The sequence below is a fragment of the Chiloscyllium punctatum genome, chromosome 17, assembly GCF_047496795.1.
Source record: "Chiloscyllium punctatum isolate Juve2018m chromosome 17, sChiPun1.3, whole genome shotgun sequence".
Taxonomy (NCBI): Eukaryota; Metazoa; Chordata; class Chondrichthyes; order Orectolobiformes; family Hemiscylliidae; genus Chiloscyllium; species Chiloscyllium punctatum.
In genome coordinates, this window is record NC_092755.1 from 38,644,968 (window position 1) to 38,661,408 (window position 16,441).

A 16,441-nucleotide genomic window follows, 5' to 3' on the forward strand; every position below is an offset into this window, starting at 1 on the left:
TGTCCCACTCTCTCTCTGTCCCTCTCTCTCTTTCCCCCTCTCTCTGTCCACCCCTCTCTGTCGCCCTCTCTCTCTGTCGCCCCCTCTCTCTCTCTGTCCCCCCTCTCTCTGTCCCTCTCTCTCTGACACCCTCTATCTCCCCCTCTCTCTGTCCCCCTCTCTCTGTCGCCCTGTCTCTGACCCCCACTCTCTCCCAACCCCCCCTCTCTCCCGCTCTCTGCACCCACTCTCTGTCACCCTCTCTCTGCCCCCTCTCCCTCTGTCCCCCACACTCTCTGTCCCCTCTCTCTGTCCCCCACACGCTCCATCCACCCACTCTGTGAACCCCTCTCTGACCCCACTCTGTACCACTCTCTCTGTCCCCCACTCTCTATCCCCCACTCTCTCTCTCTCTCCCTCTGTCCGCCTCTATCTCCCCCTCTCTCTGTCCCCCGCTCTCTGAACCCCTCTATCTCCCCCAACTCTCTGTGCCCCTCTATCTTTCGCCCTCTCTCTGCCTCCCTCTCGCTCCCACCCGGCTCTCTCTTCCCCCACTCTCTCTTTCCCCCTCTCTCTGTCACCCTCTCTCTGTTCCCCCCTCTCTCTGCCCCTTCTCTCTGACCCCTCTCTGTTCCCCTCTCTCTCTGTTCCCCTCTCGCTCCATCCCCCAACTCTTTGTCCCCCTCTCTCTCCCCCACTCTGTACCCCTCTCTCTGTACCCTACTCTCTGTCCCCCACTCTTTGTCCCCCACTCGCTGTCCCCCTCTATATCCCCCTCTATATCCATCTCTCTCTGAACCCCACTATCTCCCCACTCTCTGTGCCCCTCTCTCTTTCCACCCCTCTCTTGCCCCACTCTCTCTACGCCCCTCTCTCTCTGCCCCCTCTCTCTGTCCCCCTCTCTCTCTGCCCCCCCTCTCTCTTTCCCCCTCTCTCTCCCCCTCTCTCTGTCCCCCTCTCTTTGTCCCTCACTCGCTGTCCCCCTCTCTCTGTTCCCACTTTCTCTGTCCCCCTCTATATCCCCCTCTATATCCCCCTCTCTCTGACCCCCTCTATCTCCCCCACTCTCTGTGCCCCTCTCTCTCTCCACAGCTCTCTTGCCCCGCTCTCGCTGCCCCCCTCTCTCTGCCCCCCTCTCTCTGTCCCCCTCTCTCTCTTTCACCCTCTCTCTCCCCCTCTCTCTATCCCCCTCTCTCTGTCTCCCCCCTCTCTTTGTCCCCATCTCTCTCTGTACCCCTCTATCTCTATCCCCCTCTCTCTCTGCCCCCCTCTCTCTCTCTGCCCCCTCTCTCTGTCCCGCTCACTCTGTCAACCTTTCACTGTCGCCAGCTCTCTGCCCCCCCTTCTCTGTCACCTCCTCTCTCTCTGTCCCCCATCTCTCTGTCCCCCCTCTCTCTGTTCCCTCTCTCTCTGTCCCCCTCTCTCTGTCCCCCTCTCTCTCTGCCCCCCTCTCTCAGTCCTCGTCTCTATCTGACCCCACCTCTCGCTGTCCCGCTCTCTCTGTTCCCCTCTCACTCTGTACGCCTCTCTCTCTGCCCCCCTCTCTCTGCCCCCTCTCTCTCTGCCCTCTCTTTCTGTCCCCCTCACTCTCTGTCACCCTTTCTCTGTCGCCATCTCTCTGCTCCCCTCTCTCTGTCCTCCTCTCTATCTGACCCCCCCCCTCTCGCTGTCCCACTCTCTCTGTCCCCCTCTGTCCATCTCTCTCTGACACCCTCTCTCTCCCCCACTCTGTCCCCCTCTCTCTGTCCCTCTCTCTCTGACCCCCTCACTCTGCCCCCTTCTCTCTCTGTCCCCTCTATCTTTCGCCCCCTCTCTGTGCCCCCCTCTCTCTCTGTCCTCCTCTCTCTCTGTTCCCCTCTCTCTGACGCCTCTTTCTGACCCGCTCTCTCTGTCCCTCTCTATCTGTGTCCCTCTCTCTCTGTCGCCATCACTCTGCCCCACTCTCTCACTGCCCCCCTCTCACTTTTCCACTCTCTCTCTGCAACCACCTCTCTGTCTCTCTCTCTCTGCCTCACTCTCTCTGTCACCCCATCTCTATGTCCCCTTCCCTCTCTGTCCCCCTCTCTCTCTAACCCCTCTCTCTCTGACCCCCTCTATCTCCCCACTCTCTGTGCTGCGCTCTCTGTCGCCCTCTCTCTGCCTCCCTCTCTCTTTCCCCTCTCTCTCTGCCCCCTCTCTCTCTGCCCATTCTCTCTCTGCCCCTCTCACACTGTCCCCCTCTCTCTCTGTCCCCCTCTCACTCTGTCCCCCCTCTCTCTGCCCCCTCTCTCTGTCCCTCTCTCTCTGTCCCCCTCGCTCTCTCTCCCCCTCTCTCTCTGTCCACCTCTCTCTCTGTCCCCTTCTCTCTCTCTGTCCCCCTCTCTAACTGACCCCCCATCTCTCTCTCTGACCCCCCTCTCTCTCTCCTTCTCTCTGTTCCCCCTCTCTCTGCACCCTCTCTATTTTCCCCACTCTCTGCTCCCCCCTCTCTCCCACGGGTCTCCCTCTCTCTCTCTACCCTGCTCTCTGCCCCCCTCTCTCTGTTACCCTATCCCTGTCCCCTCTCTCTCTGTCCCCCCTCACTCTGTCCCCTCTCTCTGTCTCCCTTCTCTCTGCCCCCCTCTATCTGCCCCACTCTCTGCCCCCCACTCTCATGTCCTCTCTCTCTGTCAGCCTCTCTCTGACCTCCTCTCTGTGTCCCCCCTCACTGTCCCACCTCTATCTGTCCACCCTCTCTGTCCCCCCTCTCTCTGTCCCGTGTTCTCGATCTCACCCACTGGCTGTCCCCATCTCTCTGTCGTCCTTACTCTGACCCCTTCTCTCTGCCACCCGCCTCTCTCTGTACCCCCTCTCAGTTCCCCCTCTCTCTGTCCCCCTCTCTCTGGCCCCCCTCTCTGTACCTCCTCTCTCTGTCTCCCTCTATCTCCCCCAATCTTTGCCCCTCTCTCTCGGTCACCCCTCTCTCTTTCCCCCCCGCTCACTGCCCCACTCTCTCTGTCTCCCTCTCTCTGTCACCGTCTCTCTGACCCCCTTGACTCTGCCCCTCTCACTCTCCCCCCTCACTCTGCCCCCTCTCTCTGTGTCCCCCTCTCTCTCTTCCCCCTCTCTGTGTTCCCCCTTTCTCTAGTCCCCCCTTTCTCTCACCCTCTCTCTGCCGCCTTTCTGTCCCCCTCTCTCTCTTGCCCTCTCTCTGCCCCTTCTCTGTCCCCTCTCTCTCTGGCCCTTTCTCTGCCCCCTCTCTGTCGCCCTCTCTCTGCCACCTCTCTGTCACCGTCACTCTGCCCCCCCTCCCTCTGTCCCCCTCTCTCTGTCCCACCTGTCCCCCCTTTCTCTGACGCCCTCTTTCTGCCTCCTCTCTCTCCCCCGCTCTCAGTCCCCTTCTCTCTCGTCACTCCTATCTCTGCCCCCATCTCTCTCTGTCCCCATCACTCTGTGCACCTCTCTCTGACCCCCTCTATCTCCACGACTCTCTGTCCTCTCTCTCTGTCACCCTCTCTCTGCCCTCCTCTCTCTGTCCCCCCTCTCTGTCCCGCCTCTCTGTCCCACCTCTATCTGTACACTCTCTCTGTCGCTCTCTTGCTGTCCCTCTCTCTCACTGTCCCCTTCTCTCTGTCCCCTCTCTCTCTGCCCCCTCTCTCTGTCCCTCTCTATCTGTTCCCCTCTCTCTGTCCCTCCCTGTCTCTGGCCCCCTCTCTCGGCCCTCCTCTCTCTAATTCCCCCCGTCCCAATCTCTCTGTCTTGCCTCTCTCTGACCCCTCTCTGTCACCGTCTCTCTTACCCCCCACCGCCTGTCGCCCTCTCTCTTCCCCCCTCTCTCTGTCCCCCCTCTCTGTCCCCCCCTCTCTCTCTGTCTCCCCTCTCTCTCTCTGCCCCCTCTCACTCCTTGCTCTCTGCCCCACTCTCTCTGTTCCCCTCTCTCTCTGGACCCTTCCCTCTCTGTCTCCCTCTCCCTTTTCCCTCTCACTCTGTCCCCCCTCACTCTGTTGCCCTCTCTCTGTCTCCCCTCCCTCTGCCCCCCTCTATCTGCCCCACTCTCTGCCACCCTCTCTCTGTCCCCCACTCTCATGTCCTCTCTGTCTGACACTCTCTCTCTGCCCTCCTCTCTCTGTTCCCCCTCTCTTTCCCACCACTATCTGTCGACCCTCTCTGTCCCCTCTCTTTCTGTCCCCCTCTCTCTGTCCCCTCTCTGTCCCACCCTCGGTCTCTCCCCCCTCTCTCTCACCCCTCTCTTTGTTCCCCCATTCTCTGTACCCCTCTCTCTTTCACCCTCTCTCTGCCCCCTTTCTGTCCCCCTCTCTGTCACCGTCTCTCAGTCACCCTCTCTCTCTCTGTACCCCCTCTATATGTTCTCCCTCTCTCTGTCCCCCTCTTCCTATAGCCCGCTCTCTGTCCCCCTCTCTCTCTCTCGGTCCCCCTCTCTCTCTGTTCCCCTCTCTCTGACCGCCTCTTTCTCCCCCACTCTCTCTCCCCTGTCTCTCTCTCGCCTCTGTCTCTGTCCCCCTTCTCTCTGTCCCCCGTCTCTCTGTCCCCTCCTCTCTCTCTGTCCCCCCCTCTCTCTGTCCCCCCTCTGTCTGTCCCCTCTCTCTCTGACCCCCTGTCTCTCTGTCCCCCTCTCTCTCTATGTCACTCTCTCTCTGTCCCCCTCTCTCTGACACCCTCTATCTGACCCACTCTCTGTCCCACTCTCTCTGTCACCCTCTCTCTGAAACCCTTTCTCTGTCCCTCTCTCTCTGTCCCCCCTCAATCTGCCCCCCTCTCTCTGTCCCCACTCGCTCTGTCCCCACTCTCTCTGCCGCCCTCTCTCTCCCACCTGCATCCCTCTATCCCCCTCTTTGTCCCCCTCTCTCTCTGTCCCCCTCTCCCTGTGCCCCCCACTCCCTCTGTCCCCCTCTCGCACTGTCCCCCACTCTCTCCATCCCCCTACTCTCAGACTCCCTCTTTCATCCCACTCTGTACACCTCTCTCTGTCCCCCACTCTCTGTCCCCCTCTCTCTGTCCCCCTCTATCCCCCCCTCTCTCTCTGCCCCCTCACTCTGTCCCCCTCTGTCTGTCCCCCTCCCTCTGTCCTCTCTCTCTCTCTCTCCCCCGGTCTCTGCACCCCCTCTCTGTCACCCTCTCTCTGCCCCCTCTCTCTCTCTGTCCCCCACAATCTCTATCCCCCTCTCTCTCTGTCCCCCCACTCTCTCCATCCACCCACTCTCTGAACCCCTCTCTGACCCCACTCTGTACCCCTCTCTCTGTCCCCCACTATCTGTCCCTCTCTCTCTGTCCCCCTCTATCTCCCCCACTCTCTGTCCCCCTCTCACTGTCCCCTCTATCTCCCCCCTCACTGTCCCTCTTCTCTCTGACCCCCTCTATCTCCCCCACTCTCTGTGCACTTCTCTCTGTCGCCCTCTGCCTCCATCTCCCTCCCACCCCCTCTCTCTTTCCCCCTCTCTCTGTTCCCCCTTCTCTCTGCCCCCTCTCTCTGACCCTCTCACTCTGTCCCACTCTCTCTGCCCCTTCTCTCTCTGCCCCTCTCTCTCTATCCCCTCTCTCTCTCTGTTCCCTCTATTTCCCCCACTCTCCGTGCCCCCTCTCTGTGCCCCTCTCTCTGTCACCCTCTCTCTCTGCCCACCTCTCTCTCTATCCCCCCTCTCTGTCGCCCTCTCTCTCTGTCGCCCTCTCTCTCTGTCCCCCTCTCTCTCTGTTACTGTCTCTCTGACACCCTCTATCTCCCCCTCTCTCTGTCCCCCTCTCTCTGTGACCCTGTCTCTGACCCCCACTCTCTCCCAAACCCCCTCTCTCTCTCCCCCGGTCTCTGCACCCGCCTCTCTGTCCCCCCTCTCTCTGTCCTCCCTTTCTCAGCCCCACTCTCTGCCCCCTCTCTCTGTCCATCTCTCTCTGTTCCTCTCTCCCTGTCCCTTTCACTCTGACCACCTCTATCTCCCCCATTCTCTGTCCTCTCTCTATCTGTCACCCTCTCTGTGCCCACCTCTCTCTGTCACCCCTCTCTGTCCTGCCTCTATCTCTCCCCTCTCTCTTTGTCCTCCTCTCTCTGAACCCCTCTATCTCCCCCACTCACTGACCCCTCTCTCTCACCCCTTTCTCTGTCCCCCTCTCTCTGTCGCCCTCTCTCTGTCCCCCACACTCTGTCCCCCCTCTCTCTGTCCCCCCCTCTCTGTCACCATCGCGATGCCCCCCTCCCTCTCTCCACTCTCTCTCTGTCCCCCTCCCTCTGTACCCTCTCTCTGCCCTCCTCTCTCTGTCGCGCTCTCTCTGCCCCCTCTCTGTCACCGTCTCTCAGTCCCCCTCGCTCACTCTGTCCCCCCGTCTATCTGTTGCCCCTCTCTCTGTCCCCCCTCTCTGTTCTGCCTCTATCTGTCCACCCTGTCTTCCCCCCTCTATCTGACACCCCTCCTCTCTCTGTCCCCCTCTCTCTATAGCCCTCTCTCTGTACCCTCTCTCTCTCTGTCCCCCTCAATCTCTCTGTGCCCCTCTCTCTCTGTCCCTCTCTCTCTGTTCCACTCTCTCTCTGTTCATCTCTCTCTGACCCCCTCTTACGCCCCCACTCTCTCTCCCTTCTCTCTCCCCTCTCTCTGTCCCCCCTCTCTCTGCCCCCTCTCTCTGTCCCCACTCTCTCTGTCCACCTCTCTCTCTGTCCCCCCTCTCTCTTTCCCTCTCTCTCTATCCCCCCTCTCTCTGTCCCCGTCTCTCTCTGTCCCCCTCTCTCTCAGTCCCCTCTCTCTCTGCCCCCCTCTGTCGCCCTCTATCTCTGACCCCCCTCTCTCTCTGTCCCCCCTCTCTCTCTGTCCCCTCTCTCTCTGTCCCCCTCTCTCTCTGTCCCCTCTCTCTCTGATCCCCTCTATCTTCCCCCTCTCTCTTTCCCCTCTCTCTCTCTGACCCCTCTCTCATTATGTCCTCCCCTATTTCTCTCTCTCCCCCCCTCACCTTATTTCTCCCTTCCCTCTCTCTCTCTCTGTCTCTCCCTGCTTCTTCGTTCTCTCTCCATCTTCTCTCACTCTCAATCCCCCTACCCTGGTCTCTCTCTCCCCACTCCTCCCGTTTCTCTCTGACTGAATCTCTTTCCCTCCTAACCCGCCCTTCCTCTCTCTCTGACACACACTGTCTCCCTGGTCCTTACCTCTCCCTCTGACCCAGAGACTGGGGGTTGGTGGTGAGGCTGCATGTGGGGGGGGGGGGTGGGGGGGGTGGGGGTGAGATGATCGAGAGATGTGGGAAGTGGGAGGTGGGGAAAATGGGGTAGAGACAGATTTGCGGGAGGGAGACAGAGACGGCAGGAGAGAGAGAGAGTGAGGGTGAGGTGGAGAGAGAACAATGGAGGCAGGTGGAGAAACTAATGTTGGGGGTGTGAGAGAGAGAGGGGGAGAGTGAGGCAGAAAGAATAGTGGAGTCAGGAGGAGATACCGGGGTTGGGGGCTGTCTGAGAGGGGACCAGAGAGAGTGAAAGGTAGAGGTCGTAAGAAAGAGACAGTGTGCAGAAAGAGAGAGTGAGGGAGAGAATTGAGGAGAAAAAGTGGGGGTGAGGAAATGGGGAGGCCAGGTTGGAATGGGGGGTCAGATGGAGTTAAACCCAGCTCCTGAGCTCAGGGCACTGTGCCCTCCCCTTCCCTGAGGACCAGGACCAGGACTCTGTCTGTCTCCAGCTCAGCTTCTCCAACACAAAGACACACAACAACATTGGTCACTCTGCTGCTCGGCACGCTTTAATCAACATTTTTATTGTTTACAAATGGAAGTGATAGATACAGTCAGTGGGATGGTGCCTCTTCTCACTGACCCCTGAGTTGTGAGAAACATTGAAATGTTTCCCTGTAACCCCGCTGTGGGATAAGGATGGACAAACCAGCGCTAGCCTCGGTCTGTTACCATAGCGACAGGCTGCTCCATCGCTGAAACATTGAACTGAAATGAGAAAATCCCGGATGGATTGATTAATGAGGGAATTTGATGGATGGATGGATTTGGGTGAAGGGATATTTCAGCACATTCTTCAGCTGCTGCCTGAACTTAGTCTGGGTCACGGCATAAATCGCGGTGTTTGTGCAGCAACTGAGGAGCTGCAGCATGAAGCCCAATTCGTGCACAAAGGCATGGAGATACACAGACCGATACCCAATAAACCACATCCGTCTCCATATAGAATACAGCATGAACGTTGACCATAACAGGATGAAATTGGCCGAGATCACAAACAGTAAAATGATGGATTATTTTCGGTTTCTCATTTCAGTGTCAGATTGAGCGTCCCCATTGGTGTGAGCGCGGAGTCTCCTGCGGGCTCCGCTGGTCACTAAAATGTGTCTGACGGTGAGAACATTGAGCAGCAGAATCAGGAGAAATGGGACACACGGGGTTAGAATGTGGTAGAGGGACTCGATTGTGACCCAGACACTGGAGAATAGAACAGCATCTGTTACATCACAAAACCAGGGGAGGTTCATCAGCCAATACCGAGCCGTGTGAATAAAATACCAGGAAATGTTCTTTAAACAGCTCAGCACAGTCACTGCTCCCAGAACCACAGCCGCCGTTTTCTCCCTGCAATATTTACTTTTCAGCTTCTGGCAACAAATGGCCACAAACCGATCAAAGGTGAAAGTGACGGTGAACCAGACAGAGCAGTCAGTGGCTGCATAAAGCAGGACGATGTGGATATTACACACGGGGACGGAGTACACCAGGAAATAAAACTGTTCCCGAAAAACAATGGGAATGTGTCTCAGGATCAGGTCGAGGATAATGACCAGGAGATCCGCCGCTGCCATGGACCCCAGGTAACGTCTGACACATGGAGACAATCCACAATCTTTATAAAGCAGGACGTAGATGGTCACTACGTTAACTGTGAGGAAGGAAAACAAACCCATTATCCATCAGCCTGGAGGCAAAGGGACCCATTTGATCGGGGACCCAGTGAGATTTTCAAATGTGTCCCTGTATTCAGGGATTTATTAAAATAATTGGAGCTGGAATAACAAATGGGAAGGTTGGAATTACTGACAAAAATGTGACATAAACCACAAGAAACCCTCCCTCCCCAAACACACAGAGACACATCCATAAGGACAGATGGTTTCTAGAACATTCCCACACACTCGACCACTCAAGAGCAGACACAGGTAACTCCTTCCCAGTTCCTAATACGGAGGGTGGAAACATTGCTGTCCTGAAGGATTCTCTCCCAGTTTCCTGAAGACAAACGGAGTTTGGGAATTTCTGTATTTTGGTCTAAATTTTGGTCGATCCTGTGTCGTGATGAAATGTAAACGTAGGGAAAACGTATTCACCCCTTTAACTGCCTGAGGGGAATTCGGAACAGTGTCTCCTTCTCCCTGGAACGGGACCTCTTCCCTCGGGATCTTATCGTTTGTTCAATTTACTGACGTCCGGCCGTTCACAAACAATGTCAGGGACAGAACGTTCCCGGGAATGTCAGTTATAGAATGTCTGGGATGGAACGTTCCGGGGAATGTCGATTGTGGAATGTCGGGGACAGAACGTTCCGGGGAATGTCGGTTATAGAATGTCAGGGACACAACATTCCGGCGAACTCCTTGACCTGTCCATCACCTTTCTCCCCTACCCACCACACCAACATGATGTACTGTACCTGGACACACTGTAACATAAATGGGGTGGGAGACGGAGGGTCCAATCACAGGAGTGGGAACTAAAGGCTTTGCCAGATCAGCTGAAATGGTTAGATATACCACATTCTCAATCCACCTCACAGAACCAGCCCAGACACCATACACCCAGAGGAGATATCTGTTCACCGTAGAACACTGTACAGACCAGGCCAGTGTCCTGCTCAGTACAACCCAGTAATCTGTCCCGATTCATCCATTACACTAATCAATACAACGCAGCAATCTGTCCAGAGTGGAACACTGTGCAGATCATAGCAGTGCATTGATCTATAACACCGGACTAGATATCTGTCCAGGACGGGGAGCTGTGCAGATCACAGCAGTATATTGATCTATAACACCGGACTAGATATCTTTCCAGGACGGGGACCTGTACAGACCACAGCACTGCATTGATCTATAACCCCCGACTAGATATCTGTCCAAGACCGAGACCTGGGCAGACCACAGCAGTGCATTGATCTATAACCCCGGACTCGATATCTGTCCAGGACGGGGACTTGTGCAGACCAAAGCAGTGTGTTGATCTATAAACCCAGGCTAGATATCTGTCCAGCACGGGGAGCTGTGCAGACCACAGCAGTGCATTGATCAATAAACCCGGACTAGATATCTGTTCCACACCGGGTGCTGTGCAGACCACAACAGGGCACTAATGTGTGAACCTGAAACAAATATCTATCCAGAATGGGGAGCTGCACAGACCACATCATTGCAGTATCTATAAACCTCAAAGAGAATGACTGACCAGCACAGCGATCTGAAGTGATCACCCGGGAATTAATTTGCAAACCAGGAGCAGTTACTCTCCAAGTGAGGAGGACTGTGTACACCATCCCAGTACATTGATCTGCAACCCAGGAGCAGTTACCCTCCCAGCATGTAAGACTGTGTACCCCACCCCAGTACATTGATCTGCAACCCAGGAGCAGTTACCCTCCCAGCATGTAGGACTGTGTACTCCACCCCAGTACATTGATCTGTAAACCAGGAGCAGTTACCCTCCCAGCATCTAGACTGTGTACACCACTCCAGTACATTGATCTGCAACCCAGGAGCAGTTACCCTCCCAGCATGTGGGACTGTGTACACCACCCCAGTACATTGATCTGTAAACCTGGAGCAGTTACCCTCCCAGCATATAGGACTGTGTACACCACCCCAATGCATTGATCTGCAACCCAGGAGCAGTTACCCTCCCAGCATGTAGGACTGTGTACTCCACCCCAGTACATTGATCTGTAACCCAGGAGCAGTTACCCTCCCAACATGTAGGACAGTTTTCCCCACCCCAGTGCATTGATCTGTAAATCAGGAGCAGTTACCCTCCCAGCATGTAGGACTGTTTACACCACCCCAGTACATTGATCTGTAAACCAGGAGCAGTTACCCTCCCAGCATGTAGGGCTGTGTACACCACCCCAGTGCATTGCTCAGTAACACTGTGTTAGACCACTGCCCAGCGTGTGGAAACTTGCAGCCAGGGCTGGAAGTAACAGGATGTACAGCTCCCATCCACTTACTGCTCCTTATCTCCATTGTTGCCCTGACAAGGGGCTGCTGTGGGTGTAAACATCACATGCCAGGGAGAGATGGTGGGGAATCCGTTTAAATATCACCACGTGGAAGGGGTTTCGGGTATAGACAGAGGCGAAGACTGACAGTGTCATGGAAGGATGTGTTTCCAGGTTTCAGAATGCTGAAATGTAGACACTTGGATACCATCCTGTAACATGAGCCTGTCTTCCCAGGAGAGATGGGAAAAAGTGATATTAGTATGAGGTCAGATGATGGAGAGTTTTGGATTAACATTTGTTCTCCAGGTTTGGAAATGGAGTCCTTCATGGTTGGAGGTACACACCATCACCCATATGCCCCTGGATATTCCGTGATCCCTGACACTGATGTCATCTTTCAAAGGCCAGTGGGCACACGATTGAGCTTCTCAGCTTGGAGCTGCCCTGCACAGTTTACACCGAGCATGGCAGATAAGGGACAATTACACCACGGTTTGTAACCAGGGGCACGGAGGACCTGGTGGATGGGCTAGTACAGAGGGGGACCATTCTCTTCACAGAGGGGCGACACCACCAGACGCAGCGAGCATGGTCTGAGCTCCCCACCCGGCTCAGTGCAGTATCTGTGGTCTGAAGAAATGTCCAGCAATACAGGACAAGCATCAATAACCTTCCCCACTCTGTCAGGATAAGGGTCACCGTATTCTCTCTGCTCCCTCACACTCACTGTATATCTGTTATAGCACCGATCCCCGAACAAGGCTCATGGTCCACCACTCTCATTGCCGCATGCTGCACCTTGTCTCTCTGCCTCTCTCTCTCTGTCTCTGTCTCTCACTCCCTCTCTCTCCCCCCTCCCTCCACTTAACCCCCACACTAATAACACTGCATGGATACAACACTGTGGACTGACTCTCTCCGGACACCTCACCACGACCCCCCTCCCCACCTATACTAACACTAAAAGTAGGGCAACCCACTTCCACCCTCACTCCCTACCTCCCTCCCTTTCTCCCATTCCAGAGGGAACAGCCTGGAATAGGAAAGAAAGGGCCAAGCTGTGTGGTGGTTTGCACGATATCCGTTCCCTCCTCTCCCCCCACCATGTGGGGAGGACTCTTGTAGGAACTGGAGAGGACCGGGACGCCTCGTGTGGAGATTCTGAAACATCCACGTCCCACCGACCAAGGAGCAATTTTCAGTGAAGGGCAATTCTCACACAAACCCACTGTATGTTCCATTCCCCAGGCACAACTTGGACTTGATGCCATCTCCCTTTTGTGTCGAGCTGGTACAAATGGAATCCCCACGGTCTTGGTGGGCAGGACGGTGGGTTCACAACACATCGTGACCACCACCTCCCAGGAAGGGAGCACGGAGACTCCCTCCTACACCTCCCCCTGTAAACAGCTCAGAAACTGAAACTAATCTGTGAAAGTTACTGCTCTCCCCACTTTTCCTGACATCTTCAACAATCTGAGCTCATATACACCCAGGGCCCTCTGCTCCTGCACCTCCTTTATAATGGCACAGCCTGTTTTAAACTGTCTTTCATTGTCTTTCCTACCAAAGTGCATCACCTCAAACTGCTCTGCACTGATCCCCATCTGCCATAAACCTGAACACTACATCAACGTGTCACTGTCTTGTTACAGTTCCACACTATCCTCCATAGACTTCAGAGTTCTTCCAGGTTCGGTGCCGTCTACAAACATTGAGATTGTTATAGTGTCACAGTCCCCATGAAACAACTGAAATCCTGCCCCACATACACGAGTGTGAGCAAGTGAAATACTGATATATTCCCACGGACAAAGTCGAATAGTGACATGCTGTCAATGGGGCAACAACAGTCCTGACACACACCAGACGGAGCAAATGAAATATTGACAAACCACAGAGCAAGAGAAATCCGGATAGGATCCACTAATCGATATTCATCACGGTATAATGTGATTAAGTTGAAAGTGTGTACTGTACCTTCAAGACAGAGGGAATGTTGTTCTGAACTGAGAGCATACAAGCACCTGTGATACGAGAGGATGGCAGACCGAGACACAGTATATTGCTATAGAGCTGGAATCGGGTAATAAGAAGTTAAGAGAAAGAGGGTCCCAGAGTTGTGCATAGTTGATGTAAAATGTTCAGTTTCAGAGTGAAAAAATAAATTGATGTTTTTATTTAAACTGTGAAATTTGGCAGATCTGTCCCTCATATTTTAACAGTTTACGAGGCAAATTCAGCATGTTTTAATGTTTCATTTAAATTACCAGATGAGCTTCACGTCGTGCCCTAACCTTTTCCGTGTGTGTATCTGCGTGTCTCTGTGGTGCTTAAAGTGATGCAATGCCACCCTCTGCTGGCCTCTACACGCCACTGCACAGGCATTGGCAGAGGGTGAAAACCAATAGGGATTCAGTCAGAGATGGGGAGGGAGAGGGCAGCTGCTCACAGCACCATCCAAACTGATGTCTGATCCATGGACCGATCTAAATGTCCTTTAAACGTTGTAACTGTCCCTGCTTTCACCACTTCCTCTGGAAGTTCATTCCACACACAAGCCAGCTTCTGTCTAACATAATTACCTCTCATGAGTTTCGTAAATCTTTTTTCCTTGCATCTTAAAAATCCCTCAGTTTTGAATCCTCAACGCTAGAGAAAAGACATCAGCCCTTCAGCTTCTCTGTAACCCTCATTATTTTATAAACCTCTGTAATCCTCTTAATCTCATATTCTTCAGTGAAAAAAGTCCCAGCCGATCCAGCCTCTCCTTAGAGCTCACTCCCTCCTTTCCCAGCAACATCCAGGTTAATCTCTTCTCAATCCTCTCCAGCTTAATAATATCAAGGTCAATAATATCAAAGTGAATAGTCAAGGTATTTTCTAAGCGTACGGGGAGTCCAAAACAAGAGGACATAAGCTTAAGGTGAGAGGGGAAACATTTAAAAGTGACCTAAGGGGCAGCTTTTTCACCCAGAGGGTGGTGTGCCTATGGAATGAGTGGGCAGGGTGACCAGACTGGACACAGTATTCCAGAAGAGGTCTCACCAATGTCGTGTACAACCACAACATGACATCCCAATTCCGATATTCAAAGGTCTGTCCTATGAAGACATGTGTGTTAAACACCTTCTTAACCACACTATCTATATGAGATGCAAATTTTAAATAATTAAACCTGACGGCCTAGGTTTCTGTACTACAGCACTGCCAAAGGCTCTTCTTTGAATTGTATAGGTCCTGCTGTTGTTTGATTTACCAAACCCAATACCTCGCATTAATCCAAACTAAACTCCATCAGCCACCCCTCAGCCCAGTGTGCAATATTACTGTCACCTCCCCCTCCACCTTCAATTTTAAAATGCCCATCCGTCTCCAGGAGGCCTACACACTCCGGCCTTGATTTTCACAAAGGCCCTGAGCTTGGTTTGCCTTGTGTGGTGAGGGGGAGGTGGACAGATTGCACAAATAGTCAATGGGGAGTGGAGGCTGGACAGTCGTCACCGGCCTGGTGTCATTTCATGGTTTTAGGAAAAGGGGAGTCGCCCGTGAGAGTTGGGTAAGAGTAATCGGTGTGTTGGGGTCAGAAATTAAGCTCTTCCTTCGTCTCTGGTGTTCAGTAATAAATATCTATTGAAGACCCTTCATTGGGCAGAGTGTGCCTGCAGGATTTCTTTCCCTAATATTGCAGACTACAGGTGAAAGCAATTAAAGATCTTTATAGTTAATTTCGATGGCACAGCACGTACACTCAATATCCTTGCATTTGTTTAATAATACAAAGTGTTGTTTGTAATTCAGTAATGGTAACCTGATTATAAAAAATCCAAACCAAGCTGAAAGTGAACACTAAAATATGACCCAAAATTTGGGTATGGTAGTGTAGTGGGTACTGTCCCTGTCTCTGAGCCAGAGCTCTGGATTTGATTCCAATTCCTGAACTTGTGTGGTAGTGTTCCTAACTCTGGTCTAGAAGGCCTGGATTTATGTCCTGCCTGTTGCAGAGGTATGACCCCGCATGGCAGGACAGTCTGACGAACAAACGCACAGGAGAACACTGTGACAGCTTTATGGGTATTGCTGAGTGATGCTAGTGTCCCTACCTCTGAGCACAAATGTCTAGATGTAAAGCCCACAGAAGTGTCTCAGGATACATCTGAACAAACTGATTAAAATGGATTTAGAATTGTGACATGATGGAGAAGGAAGAGGTGTCAGTATTGCATTGCAGAATTTAGGCCCAGGATGAGTGAAAGTACAGCCATTCGTGTTGATTGGGGTCACATTTTGCAGCAGTAAAGGTTTATAAAATCAAAATGGCCATGGATAGGGCGAGTCTTCAGGGGTTTTTCCCCAGGTTCGGGGCGTCCAAAACTAGAGGGCATTGGTGGAAAGTGAGAGGGGAAAGGTTTTGAGGAGGGCTAAAGGGCACCTATTCATACAGAGTGTGGTGTGTGTACGGAATGAGCTGCCAGAGGAAGTGGTGGAGGCTGGTACAACTACAGCATCTGGGTACTGAGAGACCTGGCAAGCTTTTCCAGAAACTTCTGTATTTCTTTAAAAAATGCATTCAGTTTAACACAGGTATTCCGAATAAATTAAACATTTTATTTTTTAATGACCCAGAGACATAGAAGTATATCTTCACATTGACCGAGACCATTTTCTGCGAAGGGTGTGGCTATGTGTATGACAGCAGCAATGATGCACCTACATGGAACAGGGAACGTGATGGAGACATAGTTTGGACAATGTACAAGGAGACCTCACATGGTCCACTTTGCGAGAGGATGACATAACTGTGTGAACCAACTCAGAGAGGGAGAAAATGCAATCTGCCTGAGAAAGAATAGCCTATTGCACTCTCTCTCCTTCATTGTTCCTCATCACAGCAATGTGTGCGAGCTAAACAAATGTCTACAGTCATCGTTACCATTCTTATTTTTATGGAATCCCTGCAGTGTTCAAACAGGCCCTTCTACCCAACAAGTCCTTACCAACCTTCCCAAACCATTCCCCTATGCTTATCCCTGACTAATACACATAACCTAGAAATCCCTAACAACTACAGACAATTTAGCATGGCCAACCCACCGAACCTACACAGTTTGTGGTAGGAAACTGGATCACTCATTGGAAGCTCACACAGACAAGGAGAGAATGTGCAAACTCCACACAGACAGTCACCAAAGGCTGGAATCGACCCCAAGTCCCTGGTGCTGTGAGGCAGCAGTGCTAAACACTGTGCTACCCTTTGGATGATCCCGAACCAGAATTCACTGGAATCTACTCATTGCCTAAAGCAAAGGGAAT